At 40.9% G+C, this 21,783-nt stretch overlaps 1 protein-coding gene across 9 annotated transcripts in view; it reads left to right on the top strand.

Moving 5' to 3' along the window:
* Positions 1-21,783, top strand: part of Rasgrp3 (RAS guanyl releasing protein 3 (calcium and DAG-regulated)) — a 101,465-nt gene that overhangs the window by 26,450 nt on the left and 53,232 nt on the right. For 7 of the 9 annotated variants that reach the window (XM_013013782.1, XM_013013773.1, XM_013013778.1 and 4 more), the window contains exon 1: positions 5,577-5,704. The exons of 1 other annotated variant lie outside the window; for it this stretch is intronic. The gene's annotated coding sequence lies outside the window, so the exon portion shown is untranslated. Of the gene's footprint in view, positions 1-5,576; positions 5,705-11,140; positions 11,433-21,783 lie in introns of those variants that run through there. One more of the 9 variants, XM_013013774.1, reaches the window with a different exon arrangement.

Below are 21,783 nucleotides of genomic sequence, written 5' to 3'. Positions count from 1 at the left end.
AAAAAAAAAAAAATTATTACAGATGTGTAGCTAGCACAACTCAACACATTCTCTGGCCATAACTGGGTATTTGGCTTTGTCAGTTTAAAAGGAAGAAGAAGGAAGAGGAAAAGAAAATTCCTCATGATACTTAGACAAATGTTAGACCATTAAACAGAGAGAGAGACAGATAGAGAGAGAGAAAGAGAGACAGAAAGAAAGTTTCAAAAAGTGTGTGTGTGCGCAGGACACTGGTGGCTTACACCTATAATCCTAGCTACTCAGGAGGCTGAGATCTGAGGATCACAGTTCGAAGCCAGCCCAGGCAGGAGAGTCCATGAAACTGATCTCCAAAAAAACTACTCAGAAAAAGCTGGAGGTGGCACTATGGCTCACATGGTAGTGCTAGCCTGGAGCATACAGAGGGCCTGAGTTCAAGCCCCCAGGACTGGTTAAAAAAAAAGAAAGTGTGTGACTGAGAGATCACAGGAGGTAGAAGGGACAGAGCTGGAAGCTGTAATGTGTTGCGTACAAGTGAAAAGGAAGAGGCCAGTTAAGGCATGATGTATGCTTGTCCCTCAGGCTGTCCTGGAGGTGGTATGTCACCACCTTGGGAGTCTAGTAGCTAATACAGGGTTTCATACAAGGCTTAGAGTTCTGCAGCTTCAGGGGCAAGTGTAGGTTACAAAGGAAAATGATGTTGTTTGACACTGTAGGGGATGGGTACCGTTTTGAATTTCCACCAAAGGGAATGCTTCAGTCACAGAAATGTCTCCGAGGAACACAATGCCTGGTGCACAGGCATCTTCCTGCATCCTTGGTCTGGTAGTTTCACTATTTCCAGTAAATGGGTATCAAATACTGGGTCCAGGACTAGACAGTGAGGGGAGTCAGGTGTAGATATGTCTGCTTGTTTATGCGTGATGAAGCTGTTTGAGCTCCCCAGCCTGGCTTCACCTTTTCTTATTGGTGGTTTTTTCTTCTTTGTGTGGATGGCTAAGGAGCTTAAGCATCTTTGTAGGTCCACTTTCTTTCTTCTTAATTTAAAAGCACACATTTAAAAGTGAGTATAGTCATGTCACGTTTTATATTCAGAAGTACTACATTTGTTTTCTTTATGGCGTCTACTTTTTGTAATCATGATTAAAATATTTTCACAATACAAAGCTGTACTATGACCCAACATAATTTCAAAGTAATGAAAATCATCCTGCAAGTTAATTTAAGTTCACAGTTACATTTAATGCCGTTTTCCTCTACAATTTTTAAGCCTTTTCAGTGTTCTATACTTTTAAATAAAAATTTGATTTTGCTTATGCAATTTGGTTACATATATAAATTAAAACATTGAGTTTCAGTGTAGAAAAATTACATATCTTTATTGTATTGCATTGTAAAAATGTTTGTGTAGGTAGTTTTGTCTGTTTCTATTCCTAGAAATTTTGTTGTTGCTATTTTATACTGCTGTATAAAAAGTTTTTGCTAATTTTATGCTTTTATTTCATAACCGTTAGATTCACTCAATTTGCCACTTAAAACTTTTAAAATTTGAGTAAGTATTAACTTAGTGTTTTTATCATTTGCTAAAGGAATAATTTTGTCTGCGGATTTATCAATAGTTCTTCAGTTTCTTTCTTTTGCTTGCTTACAATGGATCCACATGGAGAGCAGAGCCAAATGATAGTAATGATCGTGATATTTTCTTTTTTCTGATTTTGGTATGTCACTAAGTATTTTATTATGGAGTCTGATGTTCATGTTTGTTTTAAGAGAGATTACCATGATAAGAAAAACTCTTCTATCTCTATATTATTATTATTATTTTAATTGAGGTTAAAACCGAGTAGGGTAGCACATGCCTGTAATCCAGTTACTTGGGAAGCAGAGATAAGAAGATGTAATCTCAAGGCCTGCTGAGGTAAAATTTGGAGATCCAAACTAAACAAGCAAGTTAAGCAAAGAGGACTAAGATATTTGGCTCAAGTGGTAAAGACCTGGTTTAGAAAGCTTGAGTTCCATCCCCAGTAACATCAAATTAACAAAAATGAGAAGCTTATTTCTTAATCCAGCACATGGGAGACTCATTTTAGCTCATGTATTTTGTAATATTGAAGTATTTACATCTTTAGGGTCAACAGTTCATATATGAAGTTAGTCTTTAATTTTCCCTTATGCTATATTGGTTTTTTTTCAATTTAATAAATAAATTTCAGATACTTTTGATTTGAGAAAGTTATACAGCCTAAAGATTCTCTGTGGCTTAAAGCTCAGAGAGAATTTGACTATGCAAGTAATCTGGACTAAAATTGTTCTTGGAAATAAATTTCTTAATAACTTTAAAATTTCTTCATGTCTATTGTACTATTTTTTAACTCCCCTTAAGTTAATTTGCCTCTAATAACTATTTTGGCTTGGGCCACTATATTTGATAATATGGAAATATCATTCTGGAAAACTTCTTAGCGTTCTGTAATTACCATTTTGATTTCTTCCCCAATCAATAATATATATTTTTTTTATTTTCATTTTTTAAAATGTAAAATTGTTCTTGAGTGGTTAGCTTTTTTTAACTTACTTTTTGTAACTAGTTTTATTACAGTGTGGTCACAGTACATTGCAAGAATAATTGCTTTTGCGGGGGATAAGAAATAGTTAAGATTTTTGTAGCCTAATATTACCTCAAGGTTTGCTAACAGAATGACAGAAAGCCATTCTATTGAGTCACTCAGTTATTCATTAAGCTTGGTTTCAACCATGTGTCTCTCATGTCCCATATTGTATTGGGAATCACGAGCTATATGTGACCAAGTTTTAAGGCTTCCGAACAGTTGACCCGGGTTTGATGGACCAGAGACACATGAAAAAACAGAGTGAGAGATGCAGTAGCGGTGCAATGAATGAAAGGGAGCCACAGCAAAGAGTTTTAGTCAAGGCTTTACAGGTTATGGGAAACCAAAGTTACCCGGGATGCCAGTCTTAAATGTAAAAGATAAATTGAAGTCAGAGACAGGGATTTTGGAGATGAGTCACTAAGAAACCACAATAGTCATTCAGTAATCAGTTAGAATATGTGTGTGTGTGTGTTAGGGCGGGCGGGGGGGGGGGAGAGATGTAGAAGGCAGAAAGGGAAAGAGAGTTTTCATATTCAAGCTAAAAAACCATAATAGAACTTTCTAAGCACCATTTGTTTAGCTGGGTCAAAACTTTAAAAAGTCACATAAGGTAAAAGCAAAATAGTGCCCATTGCCCGTGGCTTTTGATGTCTTAGGGAAAGCATTTTCATTGAAGATGGGGAAGAAGCCAGGATGTGACTTGTTGCTACTTAAAAAGAAGGGAAAATGAGGAGAAAAGTATTTCTCCAGAAACTTGGGTTGTGAAGGGAGTTAGGATAGTGAAGGAGCAAAGGATAAAGAGATGGCTGTCAGGATGTAGATGCGCAAGCATGTGTTGATGAGGAAGAGAAGGTATGGTTGTCATGGAGACTGCGCAGGACCACAGGAGTGGGCAGAGGGTAGGATACAATCGCAGTGGGAGGGTGGCCAAGAGGAGAGTACCACATCTCCAGCTGAAGGAAATGGTGAGGATCTAGAGGCCAGAAAGGCTGGCTCTCTTCTCTTGGCAAGGCTGAAATAAAGTGACATGGTAGGATCTTCAGTCACATTCTGGTAACCACACAATACAAGAAGGGGCCACGCTTTGGGTTTGTTTCTTCAGCTCCTACCCCTCCCCCCCCATCTCCTGCCAAGAGAATTTGAAAAGAATTTCTATACTGTTTCCTGGGTTAGATTTCAGAGTTTCCAGAAGTCTCTCTTTCCCCAGAAACTACGTGACAAGTAAGGGCCTGTCAGGATAATTAACACAGTCAGTTGTAAATACAGTGAATAGTAATTAGGTCATCTGGTCACAGAAGTTTCCCTTACCATAAATGCATAGCATCAATAAATCAAACCAACATTTCAAGCCATCAGGATGCCTCCTTTTTTGTTTCTGATGGAAGATCATCACATCAACCTATGAGGGAAAATGACTATGAGGATAACATGTATTTTAAGGCATTGGATTTCGGTATCTGAAATGTATTTGTTATTAACTTGAAACTCAATTTTCTCACTTATACTTTGAGCTCTCACAAGTTAGTAACAAATTAGACCACAGAAAGTATGGTGAGGCTAGGTTTTAGGTTTACTTGTTTTTCTGTTATTCTACCAAACACTATCCTTTGTGGAAGGACATTTCAGGTTTAATTACCATGCGTATAATTATGAGACAAAGCCTAGGAAGAGAGGTGTGCTCCCACACACTCCCTATTGAGTATGATTTGACTTATTAAAAATCACAGTTGACAACCTACTAGGTTAATTATGGTTCAGAAATCCCCTAGGGGACTTTTACTATCATTTTTGGATCTTCAGTTGACCAAATCTGTCAATCCACTCCACCCTGAAGGGCAAGCTTAGGCTCTGACTATGAGAAATGTGACACTTACCATAGCACACAGTGAAGTCAGGTACTCACAGTCAGACCATCCAAGGTTTCATACTCCAAGGGATTGTGTGCATGCATGCGTGTGTGTGTGTGTGTGTGTGTGTGTGTGTGTATGTGAGTGTGTGCACTCTGGTCTTAAGGCTTGAACTCAGGATCTGGGTGGTACCCTCTTTTGCTTTTTCACTCTAGTGCTCTACCACTTGAACCACAGCCCCACTACCCTAAGGGATTTTCTTTAAGTAGAGGATGTCACCCATGGGTGGGAAGATCAGTTCAAAAGAGTAGTATGAACCCCACCCAACATCCAGGATGGCTTGCTACCTTGGTGAGCAGTGCCCTCTCCCCCGCAAATGGCAACTTGGCCCAACTTCCCAGCACACCTAAGAAAGTAGGAATCCATTTGCCAAGTTCTATGTTAATAGTGCTCATCTTTCCCACTAGCCTTCACTAATCACCTCTACTGCTCACCGTATCCCAAAATGTTGATGCCAAGCATCCGTTGGGGTGGAATATGGTCTTAGGCTTCCTGAAATCTTTTCCATTGTCTCTAGATAAAACGACATTTGACCTGATTCCTCGAATATCTGCCCTTTGGCATTTCTGGCTCTTGAAGCACTGGCTTTTGAAATCAAACCAGAGCAGTCACAGAGAGTTGATGCAAGTCTGTCTTCCCCAGGACGACCCCAGTAGTTAGTGAGGAGGCTGTCCTGGCAAACAGCAGCCTGAAATCTAAGAAAACAAAACTCAGCAGCTTGGACCTGCTTGCTGCATGAATCTCTGGCTCCTTTTCCTTGCTGTTGAAGAGCCCTAGTGACAATTTGAGTGAGACAGGACTGGAAAGAGACTGCTTTCCTCCCTCCTTCCCCTCCCCTCCTCCCTCTCCCACCCCCCACCCGCAGCATTACCTCCCCACCAGCAGTGACCCGCTCTCCCCAGTGACTTATCAGCTGTTGGGCAGGCGTCTGTCACTAAGAGAAAACAAATTGTGGAATGTCCCGCTCTGCATGCTAATGAGATGGGCTGAGCCAACCCCAGGGTTGTGAGGAGGTTTGAAGGAGGCAAATAAGGATCTTCAGTTCCTGACCTCCTGGCACAGTGTGGTATTTATCAGCGGCACATGTGACTGGTTAAGACACCGAGCCCCAGCTTGAAGGAAACGGCTGTTGGCGGCATGCTCCAGCTCTTGGCAGCTAGACAGGCTGGGTGCTGGTGTGAGGGTTCGGGCGACAAAACCACCCCAGTAAGTAACTGGAGACTGCTCTGTGTGTGTGTGTGTGTGTGTGTGTGTGTGTGTGTGTGTGTGTGTGTGGTGGCAAGCCACCCCTAACTTTTAAAATTCTGAAGTTGCTTGCCTCCTGACACTCTAAAAAGAGAGGTTTTATTTGTACTCATTAATCGCCTTTTTCATTGCCTTCTCCCATTAGGGTAGATGGCTTGATTCCTGTCCACAAAAGAAGTTTGTTTCTATGTGTCTAGGACCTGTATGATTCTTAAAGTTTAGGTTCAGCACCAAGATTCAGGTGATCAAGTAGTGAGCCCCTGGAGGAGAGCTGATGACCAGATTTGATGTTGATCAGTGTTACCATGGAAACCTGAAGATCTAGTTCCTTTAAAAAAAAAATCACTTGTGAAGTTATTGTCCATCTGACCCGACCACCCTTAGTCCATTCTGAAGAGTATTCATGCATGCTTTCTGACTCAGTAAAAGTGGCATGTTGTATGTAGTTCTTTGCTTCAGCAAGCTGGTTCTCCTCTGTTGCGTTAAAGCTGAAATGTTCAGTTGACCCTGTCCTGCCTTCTTTTGGTGTTTTCATGATGCTTAAGGTCTTTTCTTCTTTGTTTGTGACATGAATTATAAAAATATTGCCTGAGCTGCTTATCAGCCTGGGCAAGGGTAGGGCAAAGGTGTGAGAGGATCATTCTTTCCCAAGTTTACAGCCCTAAATAGCTTGCTTGCCAAGTGCTAGAACCAAGTTGTAGTTTCAGAGACTTTTGTCCTTCTGTGATGGTTACCAGACAGAATGCTGTACAGAAAAGTGGAAAGAGAGGGGCAGAGTGCAGGATGGCTGATGGACCCTCTGCCCCAGAGACTCGTGGGAGATGAGCAGGCAGCTTCCTCCGCAGGACCACTTGGACATGCAGAGAGAGCAGAGAGTAGCAGTTCCCATTTCAGGTCATACAAGGCAGTGTTTTGCTTGTGATAAACTTAGGACACTTGGAAAGGTGCAGCTTCTTGAGTGATGGATGGGTTGTCCTATAGGGAGTGGAGTTGTATGATGTGTTTGCAACTTCGTCCACTGTCCTCAAGGGACACTGCTCTCTCTCATCACCCCTTGCTATTGGTGGAGACTGGAATAAAAATGGTTGAGGAGTAACTGGTTCTTCTTCAGTTTCCTCCATGCCATTGTTTGTTTGCTTGTTTATTTGTGTGTTCAAGAAGTACTGGAGATCTTGAACTCCAAGTGCTGCCCTTTAGCTTTTTCTGCTCAAGACTCGAGCTCTACCCCTTGAGCCACTGCTTCATTTCCATCTTTTTGCTGGCTGGAAATAAGAGCACAGGCTGGCTTTGAACTGTGATCCTCAGATCTCAGCCTCATGCTAAGTAGGTAGGATTACAGGCATGAGCTAGCAACATAATTGTTTTGAGCAGCTCATTAGCCGAAGATCTTTGATGGAATCAGCTTTGGATACCTCCTGGGGAAGAATGGCTCATCTGGCATCAGAGGATTTTCCCCCTCTTCACCACCTCCCCCCCTTAAAAATGTACAAGAAAATCTACAGTGTGTGTTCTTTGAGAAAAAAATAATAGTTCCAAGTGTGATGGTTCCTCTTTGAGCTATTTGTGTGAGGTCTATCTGTGAGCCTCAGCCAGGGTCCCTGGCCCAGTGTCCAGTCATCCAGTGACTTCCCTGTCTGACTGCAGGGGGGGAGGGAGGAGGGATGGGGGAGGGGGAGGGGTGGCTGCCCTGCTGGGCCATTCTTTAGAGAGTTTGTTTCTGGTATGATTTCACTTTTTCCACAAGTTAATAGTGGAAAAGAACTTTCCAGAGAAATTGTGTTTCCAGAATAATAGATCCTCCCACAATAAAAGGCAAGGTCTAATTGAATCTAAACGGAGGACTATTCTCTGATAATGATAATAAATTTATAACCCTATAACTACAGGGCTGTGGGTATATCTCAGTGATGAGAGTACTTGCCTGGTATGCTCAAGGTCCTGGATTTGATCCCCAGACACACACACACACACACACACACACACACACACACACACACACAGAGCCAGTAAAATGGAATGTTTAACTGGATATCCTTTGAAGTTATCCAACCACTGAATTTTTGAGAGCTCACAGATTTTGATCAGCCTTGACTTTTTAAAATACAGCTAGCAAAGTAATAAAAAAGGATACTTTTTTCCCCCAAGAAGATACTATAGTCATAGAGTCAAGAATGTTCAGATCTTAGATAGGAACTACAGAATGTTTGGTTTAATGCCTTCCTTCTGAATCTGAGGACACTGTAATAAGTTTATTTGGGCCACAATGCCTAGCCAGGAAAGAGTACTCAAGAATTCTACTACTATAGGATAATGCTAACACTAAGTAATAATAATAATAATGATTACAAAATGCATTCATCAATCTTTTACTATGCTACGTGATACACACCAGTGCAGCAACCTTCCCAGAACTCTCAAGATACCTGTTTTCAGTGACTCAGTTTAATTTCCAGCTTCTCACAGCTGTGAAAGCAACAGGCTTTCCATCCCCTAGCTAACAGCATGCTGTAGGGAAAGCTTCTTGAGGTTCAGGGAAGCAGGTGAATGTGCACAGCTCCTGGTCAAACCTTAGCAGAGTCTACAGAGCACCAGGTGTTAAGATGCTCACTAGGTTGAACGGGTTGACAGTGATTATCATCCTAACTACTCAGCATGAAGATCGAAGCAGACAAATCTGAAGGATTCTTATTTCCAATTAGCTAGCAAAAAGCCAGAAGTAGAGGTATGGCTTAAATAGTAGCACACCAACCTTGAGCGAAAAGAGCTAAGCAAGAGCACAAGACCCTGAGTTCAAGCCCTAGTACTGGCATAAAACAATAACAACCACAAGTGTGTTGACTAAACTACCAACTAACAATATTTTCAACTTACGAAGGATTTATCATATGTCACCTCCTTGAAAGTGGGTAAAGCATTTGTATTTATTATCCTATTATTATTATTATTATTATTATTTTGTCAGTCTTGGGGCTTGAACTCAGGTCCTGGGCACTGTCCTTGAGCTCTTATTCTCAAGGCTAGTGCTCTACTACTTGAACCACAGCTCCATTTCTGGCTTTTGGGTAGTTAATTGGCGATAAGAGTCTCACAGACTTTCCTGCCTAGGCTATCTTCAAACCATGATTCTCAGGTCTCAGCCTCCTGAGTAGCTAGAATTATACGTATGAGCCATGGGTGCCTGGCCTACCCTAGTTTTATAGATGGAAGAACTGAGATACCATCACACACACACACACACACACACACACACACACACTCTCTCTCTCTCTCTCTCGCTCACTCTCTCTCTCTCTCACTCTAGAACTCAGAGACATATTTAAACTTACAAGCCCATGAATCACAGAGGAGAGTGCTTACCACAGTACAAGTAGATTCATAGTGCATGGCTTTTCTATTCTCCTTGGCAGGAGGAGCTAGGATCCCCCTATTCCAGTGCAGTGGAGGGGTGCTGATCGGCCACAGACCTTTTTTCATCCATTTATGCTGTCATCTTAGAGAAAGACCCACTTCAGCTAGCTGCTTGGTGACCAGTCTCTTATGTTATGCACAATCTATGGACTTATCCTTAAAGAGAGGGCTATAACTTGTTTTATACTCTTCAAATAGGCCCAGGGTAAGTGGGTGGCTGATCTGCTCTGTGCAGCTCCCTGTGTGTTGATGGTGGGGTCGCTGAAGCCGATGGGCAGCTGACCTCAGGCAGGCCATTAGCATGATTGCAGAGACAGTCCTGATGCTTAGGATCACATTTTTAGAGAAAGTTAGTGACCGCTCTCCGCCCACATATAGTTGAGTCAGAGTTGGGTTAACTGTGTTGGGGGCAAAGGGGAGGGGAGCGGCACTCAGTTTTGAGGGGATCTGGTTGATCTGTCATTGTTCTTGCATAGATTGTCCCTCTACACTGGAACTATAAGCATTCCTGGAAGTTCTGCCTGGTTCTAGCCCCTCCCAGAGGGGCAAAGAGGAAGAGTACACCCTGCTGTCATTTCCCTCCATCCAGGGTCAGCCCTAGAGAGGAGGGCCTTCGGTTGCTAGCATGACAGAGTCTTTACTGTCTGCTATGGAAACCCAGTGTGCTGGCAGGTCCTGAAAACAGCAGCAGGTGATGTTGGAAGACATGAAGTGCAAACTACCTATTGTAACAGCCAGGGAAAAGTAAACGAGACGCTTTGTGACCACAAGAGGCATTTGAATATTTCTTTCTTGACTTTTGGTGGTACTAGGGTTTGAATTCAGGGTGTTATGCTTGCTAGGCAAGCACAACTTGTAGAGGGCTGGCCTCAGACCAAAAGCCTGCTGTCTATACCTCTCACATTGCTGGGACCATAAACATGACTCATCATGCCCAACTTATTGGTTGAGATGGGGTTCTTACTAACATTTTGTCCAGGCTGGAGTTGAATTGTAATCTTCCTTCTGTTACCTTCCTGGTAGTTAAGATTTGACCTATGGGCTTCTTTGAATTAAAAATAATTCTGAAAACCATCTGATTCATGAACTGACTCCAAGAACAGTTTTCCTTAGCAATTATGGTAACAATAAAATTTTACTTTCCAGCTAGGCGCTGGTGACTTACATTTGTAATCCTAGCTACTCAGGAGGCTGAAATCTGAGGATCATAGTTCAAAGCCAGCCCAGGTAGGAAAGTCTGTGAGACTCTTATCTCCAATAAACCACTCAGAAAACTGGAAGTGGCGCAGTGGCTCAAGTGTTAGTCTTGAGCTGAAGAGCTCAGAGACAGCGCCAAGGCCCAGAGTTCAAACCCCATGAACAAAAAAAAAAAAAAATTACTTTTCAAGGACAAAAAGTAAATAAAATCTGAAAATGAAAAGAAAGAAATACCTTCTTAGATGATAGTCTATAGAATTTGAGGTAACATAAATATTATTTTTTAAGACAAGATCTTATTCTGTAGCTCAGGCTGGCCTTGAACGAGTTATCTTTCTGTCTCAGCCTCTCTAGAACTGAGATTACAAGAGTAAATCACCACACCCAGCTCAAGTAACACAAATCCTGACAACCCTTTGGTAAGTGTAGCATATACATGATTTAAGTAATTGCAGATTTCCTAGAATCACTTACATTTGTATTTTGTCAGATTAATAATTTTATTTTTCTAAAGGTTTCTCCAGTTGGCAATACTGTGCAATCTTTTCATTTAATTTAGTGTTGGTTCAAATGGAACCAACCTTACTCCATCAAATGATGTAAGACTCTCTTATAGATCATTATATCATTGACACCCAGAGTGTCAATTTTGAAATGTGTTTCTGGTACAATCTTTGACAAAGAACTAGTAATGAGGTGAAAATAATGGGAAACTAAAAAAAAAAAAAACACATTTCTAATCCTAGAACTTCATATATTCACGCTTTCCCATTGTTTAATTTTTTTTTAAAGTCACAGAGAAACAACTACATTGAAGAGTGTCTACGTGATTTTAATGGCCTCTCTGTTTTCCTTATGAGACATTTGCTCTGTGGTAGAGACCCAAGCGATTCACAAATTGGCCAAAATGAAGAGCAATGGGGCCAATGAACCGTTCAGAAAGACTACCATCTGTGATGGAATCCAACTCCAATGAAAGCCTGTTTGGTTTGGGGAAAGTGAAGTATTTTTCCTTCCACCCAACAATTCAAAAGATCTGAAGCAAATTTCCTTGGAGCCTTCAACTGAAGTTAGCTTTGGGAAGGTAGGATGGAGGAATTTACATATGCAAATCAGTGACCCAGAAGGCTTTGGACCTGGGACCACGTCCTTGTCTGGCCACCTTGGAACAACTTACTCTGTGATCATCAGGGATGAATCTTCTTAAATCTCAAGTTCATTTCTATTTCTGCCACTCCTGAACTTCTAAAGAGTCTTAAACAGTTTCAGATGGAGGAACTGAGTGTATCTCCGTATTTGGCTCCGGAAAACTTATCATGAGTTCCATTTGACTGAACATTGAAATCTGCTCAACTTTCACTTCTGTTTTTTTCCAAAGCAGAAAGTATTTCAATTATGCATGGAATGCCTGTCATGCAAAATCATATGTGTTGACTGGACACTTTAGAAATCAGTATTAGTTTTCTTTTTATGGCCAGGACAGTGCCACAAATCTGAAGGATGATGCTGAGCATTTCTTTGTAGCCCATTACGCTCCCTAACCACTCTGGATTTTGAGATGAATCTGTCTTTCTTTTATAGTAGGCATTTCAACTGTCCTGTTCCTAGGAAAGGTAATGCATAGCATTTAGCTGATCCAGAGGTAGATATTATTGTGGATTCTCTTATGGAAGAGAGAAATAAATTTCAATCTGGGTACCATGGATTATGCTTGTAAACCCAGCCATGCAAGAGGCTGAGATCAGGATTTTAATTGTTCCAGCCATTAATAAAATTTGCACAGCACACAGAGCAGAGCATCTAAAACAAAAAAGGATACACAAAGAACCAATAGGGAAGTCTGAAAATTGAGACACATTGAATTTACAGATGATTCATGGTTATTAAATCATAAAAGCTAATAGATGTGACTTATTCATTAAACCCCAAACCACTAGAGATTTGAAAGAGATGAATTTAAAGCAATGAAAATAATTTTCTTCCCATTATAGAATGAATATATGTAAGCAGACAAAAAAGCTGAAATGACCTGACAGTAAATGCTCAAATACTACAATTTAACAATGGACCATTTACTGTATTTGCTTGTTTCCAGGACTGACATCCTCACTAGAGATGGCTCTACCACCTGAGCTATTCCCCCAGTCACTGTATTTGATTTTCAACAGATCTCTCCATTTATATTTTACTATTGGTCTTACTATTTACCGTTGGTCTTATTGATTTTATTTACAATAAATTGAAGACCACACTTTATTTCTAAGGAACTCATCAGTTCAAAATTCTTATCTCCAGTTAACTAGCAAAAAGCTGAAAGTGGAGGCGTGGCTTAAGTGGTAGAGTGCCTGCCTTGAGACGTAAAGCTAAGTGACAGTGTCCAAATCTGAGTTCAAGCCTCAGTGCTGGTGTGTACATGAACGTGCATGCACGTGCACACACACACACACACACACGTGCACACACACACACACACAATTGGTTGTGTCTAGATTTATTCTCTGACTTTCTCCAAAATGGAGGAATGGTAAAAGTAAGACATAATCAACAGTTAAAGTAAGATAAAATAAAACTGAAATGTGAATATAACGGGAGTCAAAGCATTTCAGTTAATCTGATGGAGAACAAATTTGGATTTAGAAAGCTAAGTGTGGTGACACTTGCCTATAATCCCAGCACCTAAAAGCAGGAGAATGGAGAGTTCGAGACCCTCCTGAGCTACATTTTGAGTTCTAGACTAGCCTGAACTATAGTGAAGCCTTTTCACAAAAAAACCAACAGCTAGAATATAGCTCAGATAGAACACTTGCCTTGCGTGTGCAAGGCCCTGGGTTTGAATCTCCTCACTGTAATAAAAATAAATAAATTAACCAAATATTCTTTATTATGTAAAGTAAAATCTTGCTGATTGGTTTAAAAATTAAAAATCAGACCAAAAGGTTAGAGATACACGTAGTTCAGTGGTACAGTGTAAGCAAACACACGCGTAAGACCCTCATGCCAGAAAACTCATTCTTTTTTTACACAGATGCAGTCCTAAGCCACATGTCAATGTCAGTCCTAAGCCACATGTAATTTTATGTCCCAGAAAACCAGTGGAATCTCACTTGTAAGGTATTTTCCTTTCGCCTATGTATTCACTTTTCAAACTTGGAAAAGGCTTGCTCTTACTGTGGTCTTTAACTTACCAACGACATCAAAGGATCTCTTGAAAACTGGGTCTTCCCTATGTCTCCTGCTATACAACCATTTCTCTATGAGATAGAGGTCTTCCATTTCGTTGACCAGAAACCCTCTCTGAAGACTTGAATGAGCAAAAAGATGGAATCCAGGTGTTGGGAGATCAATCCTGTAGCTGTACTGACCAGTAAAAAAACAAACAACAACAACAAAAAAGAAACCCTTTTGTGGTTTCTAGTTTCTTTTTTTAAAGCAATAAACAATCATGGAGGAAGAATCCCAGCTCAATTTGTATAGTGAGCAATTGTGTGTGACCCATTTTATCTAAGTATTAGAAATGATCCTGGAAAGTAACTCGAGGGAGTTACCCTGGAACGTCCATAGTGATGAGTAGCTGTGGTTTCTCATGAGTCTGACATGGAGACGTAAGGAGCAACAAGTAGCCAGACAATAACTTGCAGCAATAGAGCCAGGAAGTGTAGGTAGTCAAGCTCCATACTCACTGAAGTATGCAGAAACTGAAAGCATTTGACTCTAAGCATGAGTAGGTAACATTTTTTTTTTGAAGTTATCCCAATACTTTTGTGTGTGTGCTAGTACTGGGGCTTGAACTCAGGGTATCACACTCTTGCTTGGCTTTTCTACTGAAGGCTAGAGCTCTACTTCTTGAGCTAGCTCCACTTCCAGCTTGTTACTAGTTCAGAGATAATATTTTCATGAACTTTTCAGCCAGACTGGCTTGAAGCCTGGATTTTCAATTTCAGCCTCCTAAGTAGTTAGGTTTACAGGCATGAGCCACTGGCATTTAGTGTCAATCATTAATGTTATTTTGGTAGCTTTTTATCTTCCTTCCTTCCTTCCTTCCTTCCTTCCTTCCTTTCTTCCTTCCTTCTTTCCTCCTTTCTTTCTCTCTCTCTTTCTTTCTCTCTCTTTCTCTTTTTTTTTTCTTTCTTTCTTTTTTCCTCCCTCCCTCCCTTCCTCCCTCCTTCCCTCCCTCCCTCCCTTCCTCCCTCCCTCCCTCCTTCCCTTCCTCTCTCTCTCTCTTCCTTCCTTTCTTTCTTCCTTTCTTTCTTTCTCTCTCTGCAAAATTATGTAGTAACAAGTTAATGAGAGCTTTATTTGTATTTTTCCACTTTAACAATACCACTATAATTTGTGTTCCACTTAGTAGTGGGTACTTTCAGATTTTGTGTGATTAATCCTTAAGGAGTGCCAAGATAATTAAATAAATACATGCTCTGTTTCCTGGGCTAGAAATTGGAATCAAGTGAAGCCACTGGAAATGAGATCTTGTGGTATCATAAAGACTGGCATGGGTCTAAAATTGTGGGAACCTACAGACTTGTAAAATCCCCACAAATTACCACAGAAGCTGGTGATGAGGTTCTCATTCTAATTTTAGTGCTCAGCTCAGTTTCACTTACTGTTTCAACTTTCCAATACCTTTATTGTGACTTCTGTCTCCATTAATAAAATTTCTAGTGGAAATGTTTGTGCTTAACATTCACTCCCAAACATTGTTTCAGGGATTTTAATGACACAACATTTACTTCCATTCCACAAAGAATGAGTGTCAAATCCAGACTTGGATCTTACTCAAGACTCCTTGGTGCCCATGAGCTATTACTGACATTTGCATAGGCAGCTGTTAAAGTCTCTTGGCTTTTATTCTCCTTTCATATATATGTCTTTCTATGCCTTCAAATATTTATTTGTACATGGTTAAAAATTAGATTGAAACTTACCATGAAAATAGAATTGAATGGGTTGGATTTTATGTCTAGAGACAACTAGTAAAATAATACAAACTACAGAGTAAGAAGTAGATTATAGAAATTTTATTTAAGAACATATAGGCTGAGTGAAATGGCTCACACCTCTCTACTCAAGAGGTAGAAATTGGGAGGATCACAGTTTGAGGTCAGGTCAGTGGGCAGGAGTGGGGAGAGAGCTGTTGAAACCCCATCTCAACCAATAAACAACTTGAATGGTGACATCCTGTCATCCCAGCTATGCAGGAAAGGTAAACACTAGGATTGCGTCCATAAATGTGAAAAAAATAACTAGAGCAAAAGGGCTAATGGTGTGGCTCAAGGACTATACTGCCTGTCAATCACAAGTATCATAGTTCAAGCCCTAGTCCTACCAATAAAATAACAACCAAAAAGAGTGAGTCTAAATCACAGTGAAGGAAAAATGTCATGTGAACCAGTTCTCAGTTTATGACTTAAATTTCTAGCCTAGGATGCCTTCCTTTTCATCCATCACTCCTTTTCTGTGTTAAATGGGTACATGTAGGTCAAAATATATATGACTATCAATTTCAAACGTAAATAGGAAACATTTTCTTTCCTGGGGAAAGCCATTTCGATATTTTCTTGGAAAAGGTAACATTAGCTGATATTCATTGAAAATATAATATAGGTCAGTTAATAAATGTAGTACCTGTTATCAACTCATTGAATTCCTGTAACAGTTCTATCACATAGACACTCTTACTACCCCATTATTTAGATAAAGATACACAGTAGATTGGATAACATGGCCAAGGGCACACAGGTAGAAAGAGTTGACTTCATTGCCAGCTATGTGACTGTCAAGTGCAGCATCTTAACTAGGAAGCTGTACTCAGAGAACTCACTCAAGGCAGGGAAATGCGTGAGGCCTTCACAGACCCCGCAGGGCATGGCTCCCTTGACTCGCTTTGTGTTGATGTTCAGAACGTCATAGTTCTCCCTGTCTAGAAAAAGGTTTGGCAATGCTCACCATCATGTGAGAATCTCTGCTTTAGCACTGCAGGCTTTCTGAGCCTGCAGAATTTTCCTTCGTGACTCCATTCGATTCCACTCCCCTTGTGCTTCATGGTTCAGCTCAATTTCAGGAGCTTGCTTTTTCTCTCTCTCTCTCGCCATGCTTTCATGATGCCCTCAATCAACTTTGGTTCATATGTCCCCCTCACCCCCATATCTCCTAAGCATCACTATCCACTATTGTGTCAATCACAGAAATGTATTTATTAAGTAGAGGAAGACATGGCTGGGAGAAGAATTCAGTATATTTTTATCCAAGAAAATATGTCCACACAATATTAACATTCTGGAAGCATATCTTATAATCCTATTAAGGGCTTTGAAAGGAATAGTTTTGTTTAATAATCCAAAAAAAATTCAATGAAAGAATAAGCTCAGCGAAGAAACTAATTTGAAGTTAAAAGAACAGGTTGGAAATCTAAGATGGCAGAAAAAGATAAGCAGATCATTTCTGGGTTTGAGGTTCAAAAAATACACAGTCATGTTCTAAAGAAACTGCAGGGTTGTTGAGCGCCGGTGACTCATGCCTGTAATCCTACTTACTCAGGAGGCTGAGATCTGAGAATCCCAGTTTGAAGCCAACTTGGGCAGGAAGGTCCATGAGACTCTTAGCTCCAATTAGCTACGAGAAAACAGGAAGTGGTACTGTGGCTCAAAGTGGTAGGGTGCTAGCTTTGAGTACAAAAACTTAGGGACAGCACCCAGGCCCTGAGTTTAAGCCCCATGGCAAACAAACAAACAAAAAGAAAGAAAAGAAACTGCAGGGAAGTAGAACTATTTGCTAACCAGGATCATACAGAGCACAAAGAAAGTGTGTGTTGGACATCATTGCCTGGCTGGAAGATCCAAGGGGGAAGCAGAAAAATGTTAAAAAGTCAATGATGAAAGGGGTGGCATTGATCAAGATGAATTGTACTCATAAACGGACATGTTGAATTGAAACTGCTTTGTACAACTTTTTAAAGATATTTTTAAGCCGGACACTGGTGGCTCAGGCCTATAATCATAGCTACTTAGGAGGCTGAGATCTGAGGATCACAGTTCAAACCCAGCCTGGGCAGGAAAGTCCATGAGACTCTGATCTCCAATAAACCACTTAGAAAACCAGAAGTGGCGCTGTGGCTCAACCGGTAGAGTGCTAGCTTTGAGCTGAAGAGCTGAGGGACAGTACTCAGGCCCAGAGTTCAAACCCCACAACAGACCCCCCCCAAAAAAAAAGATTTTTAAAAAGTGAAAATTCAAACTGGGAAAAAAATATTTACCAGCAATATATCAGGCAAGGGGCTAATATCCAGTATATACAGGGAACTCAAGAAACTAATCCCTTCCAAACCCAACAAACCAATTACTAAATGGGCAAAGGAACTAAAGAGAGATTTCTCAGAAGAAACACATGAGGAAATGTTCACCATCCCTGGTTGTAAAGAAAATCCAATAAAGACAACCCTGAGATGCCACCTTACCCCAGTCAGAATGGCCCACATCCTAAACTCAGCCAACGACAAATGCTGGAGAGGATGCAGAGAAAGAAGAACCCTATTACACTGCTGGTGGGAATGTACACTTATACTACCACTTTGGAAAGCAGTCTGGAGGGTCCTCAGAAAGCTAAATATAGACAGACCTCTCCTATGACCCAGTCATACCACTCATAGGCATCGATCCTGAGAGACAGGAACCAGTATACAAGGACACATGCACCTCCATGTTTATTGCTGCACTGTTCACAATAGCCAGGATTTGGAAACAACCCAGATGTCCACTACAGATGAATGGATCCAAAAATTGTGGTACCTATATACAATGGAATATTTTGCAGCCATTAGAAAGGACAAAATAATGGCATTTGCAGGGAAATGAATGGAACTAGAAGAAATCATGTTGAGTGAGGTAAGCCAAGAGCAAAGAGACAAATGGCACATGGTCTCCCTGATAAGTAGATGTTAAATCCAAAATGTAAGGAGATATGACAAAGTAAACAAGACTCGAGAAACAAAGGACCTCCATTCATCTGGTCAAGTCATTACTAAATGACCACATGCTGCTGACCAAATATATGGTATATATGTGCACATTGGAGGGAAACTAGGAGGAGGCCACAGAAACAGAGGGAAACAGGAAAACATAGAACAGCGGGACCCATCAGCTGCACTGGTCATTGATCAAAACAAACTAAGCAACTCAATGGCAGTGATGGGAGGGAGGGAATGAGCGGGAAAGAGGGAACAGCTGACACTAAGAGGAAACACCTGACAAAGCAAAAGGAAAGAAATATACTTATCACCTGATGTGGAAGAAATTGCTGTATTGTCAAAGCTCATAGAACTCATAAAGTTTATAGACCACGATAAAGACAGTTTGCCCCATGAAAGTTAGAATGTGTTTGTGACTTTAACTAAGTATCACTATCCCATAATACTGTGAAGTTTGTGAAATTTATGGAATCACTTAATCACAATAAAAATTGCTATAAAATTTTTGAAAAAGTGAAAATTCAATTGCCAAGCAGACATAGTGAGACAGTTTTTAAAAAAAAATAGACAAGGAAATTCCTTTTTTTTTATGCCAGTCCTGGGACTTGAACTCAGGGCCTGGATGCTGTCTCTGAGCTTTTCTGCTTAAGGCTAATACTCTATCACTGGAGCCACAGCTTCATTTCTAGCTCTTTTGGTAGTTATTGGGAGATGAGAGTTCCATGGACTTTTCTGCCCAGGCAGGTTTCAAACTGCAATCCTCAGACTTTAGCCTTTATGAGTAGCTAGGATTACTACAGGTGTGAGCCACTGGTGCCCAGGTAGAAGTTGCTTTATACAGCAACATAACATGGGGTGAAGTAACTTGTTGAGGGTATAGGAAACAGGGAGTGAGGAACCATTTATGAAAGATTTCATAAACTGTGATAAGGCCTTACATTTATAGAAGGCAGTGGGGCACTGTGCAGGAATCTTGAATCAAGGAGTTATGTGGTCAGTCTAATTATTTGGAAAGATTGATTTGGCTCCAGGAGAGAAGCAAGAGAAATACAAGGAAAGAGTCATCCAGTGCCTTGCATGCATGAAGCCCTGGGTTCGATTCCTCAGCACCACATAAGCAGACAAAGCCGTAAGTGGTGCTGTGGCTCAAGCGGTACAGTGCTAGCCTTGAGCTGAAGAGCTGAGGGACAGCGCTCAGGCCCTGAGTTCAGGCCCCACAACTGACAAAAAAAAAAAAAAAGAGCCATCTAGAAGGCCTGCTTAAGCCATCGAGTGGGCCAGGAAATAGGTCTTGATAGCTTTTTTCATCTTAATCTGCTCACGTTTTAGGCAATTGCAATTCATTATTCTTTTATTATCCAACAACACAATTCTCAGTCCCATTACTTGGTCTCCTTTGATTCTTTGCTACAAAAAAACCTATTTCCTGTCCATCTTTCTCCTAAATCTAAACCAAAATCACTCACCTGATTTGGAATGTTAACCAGCCAGTGCTACCAATCCAAAGAACATTTGAAAATTCCCAGAATTGTTTGCAGCACTGTTGACAGATCTTCACTGGTCTTCTTGTCTCCTACCTGTAATGTGCTGTTAATCCATTCTAAAGGGGAACACTATGCTAAATTTCAGAGAAATACTTTGCAAATGTAGTTGGGACCATTTCCCAACAATAGGACTCTCTTGTGATTTATGATCATTAAAAACTTGTTCAAATGAATCTGAACAAGACAGAGGAAGCTCGTTTTGTTCTGACCAGCAAGACAGAGTGGCTCTATGTCTGTCATATCAGAGAGGATGAGAGTGATCCTAACAGACGTTAAATGGGACAAGACACTACTGAGTACTCCGTTCACTGATGCTTCCTTTTTCATCTGCATGCCTTGCCATTTCTTCCAGAAGTAAGGAGATTAGCGGCTATCCTTGGATGGGAGATGGAGAGTTAGCCCTGCCTCTTAAGATTTGTTCTCTCTTTTAGGGAATAGGAGAAGCATTTGCTGCAGAGCAGTATCTGGAATGAAAAATAGAATGGCTGTCACTGAGTGGAGTCTTCTTCTAATCATGGGCTTCGAGCTGGGTGGATGTAATTGAGAACACAGAAATCATTTTTAAGACTCCCCCCCCCTCTTTTTTGGTGGTTCCTACGCTTGACTTTTAATTGGTTCCAATAAAAAGTCTAGCTCCAAATCCCTGATTCCAGAAGTAATTTCAAGCTGGGAGTTTTACCATCCTATAAAAGGGTACTATAAACACTGGGTTTCTAAATAGAAACAGAATGCTTTTACTTATATGACAATGTAGTACAGTTTCAGTTAGAAAAAATGAATTCATACTACATCCTGAGGAGGGTCTCTCTGTATTAGTGTCAAAATAGTGTAAAAATTATTGTGTGTGTGTGTGTGTGTGTGTGTGTGTGTGTGCATGCCAGAAATGAGGCTTGAACCCAGGGCCTGGCTATTTTGCTCAAGCTTGGCACTCTACCATTTGAGTCATACGTCAGCTTCCAGCTTTTTAATGGGTTAAGGATAAAAGTAAGGATAAGAGTCCCACAGACTTTGCTGCTAGGCTGACCTTGAGCTGGGATCATCAGATCTCAACCTCCGGAGTAGCAAGGATTATAAACATGAGCCACCAGTGCCTGGCTAAAATTTATCTCTTCTTTTCTTTTTTCTGTTCTTTGTTCTTTTTTGCCAGTTCAGGGGCTTGAACTCTGGGCCTGGGCACTGTCCCTGAGCTTTTTAACTCAAAGCTAGAGCTCTACCACTTGAGCTACAGCTCCATTTTCAGTTTTTGGGTGATTAGTTGGAGTTATGAGTCTCACAGACTTTTCTTCCCAGGCAGGTTTTGAACCACGATCCTCAGATCTCAGCCTCCTGAGTAGTAGGATAACAGAGGTGAGCCACTGGAGATGGCTTTGAAATTTATCTTTAGAAGCTTATCATTGTCAATAGGGAAAGTCAATAATAATAATATAAAAAATATAGTATAAAGCATTTCTCTCCTTAGGTTTTCTTTTGGTAGCGCTTTCACTTGTTGTGTATTTGGGGGAGGTGGCGGGGGGGGTGTTGTTCTAGCTATGTTGCCCAGGTTTGTCTTGAACTTTTGGATTCAAGCTAGCCTCCCTGTTATTTGGGACTACAAGTACACGTTACTTCAGCTAGCTATATTTGTCTGTGCCTTTTGTAAGAGTCCAAAGACTGTGTAGGGGACATGGCTCAGTAGTGGAGCTCTTATCTTGCCTGGAATGCATGAGGGTCTGGGTTGTGTTTCTAGCAGCACTGGAAAAAAATTGAGCTCAGAGCTCATCTCAAAATAACTTACCATGGGGCTGTGAAGGTGGCTTAGTGGTAGAGCGCTTGCCTTGCATGCATGAAGCCCTGGGTTTGATTCCTCAGCACCACATAAGCAGAAAGAGCCTGAAGTAGCACTGTGGCTCAAGTGGTAAAGTGCTAGCCTTGAAGAGGTGAGGGACAGCACC

This window comes from Dipodomys ordii, unplaced genomic scaffold (assembly GCF_000151885.1).
Source record: "Dipodomys ordii isolate 6190 unplaced genomic scaffold, Dord_2.0 Scaffold20, whole genome shotgun sequence".
Lineage (NCBI taxonomy): Eukaryota > Metazoa > Chordata > Mammalia > Rodentia > Heteromyidae > Dipodomys > Dipodomys ordii.
This window is presented reverse-complemented; position numbering and strand designations above follow the sequence as displayed.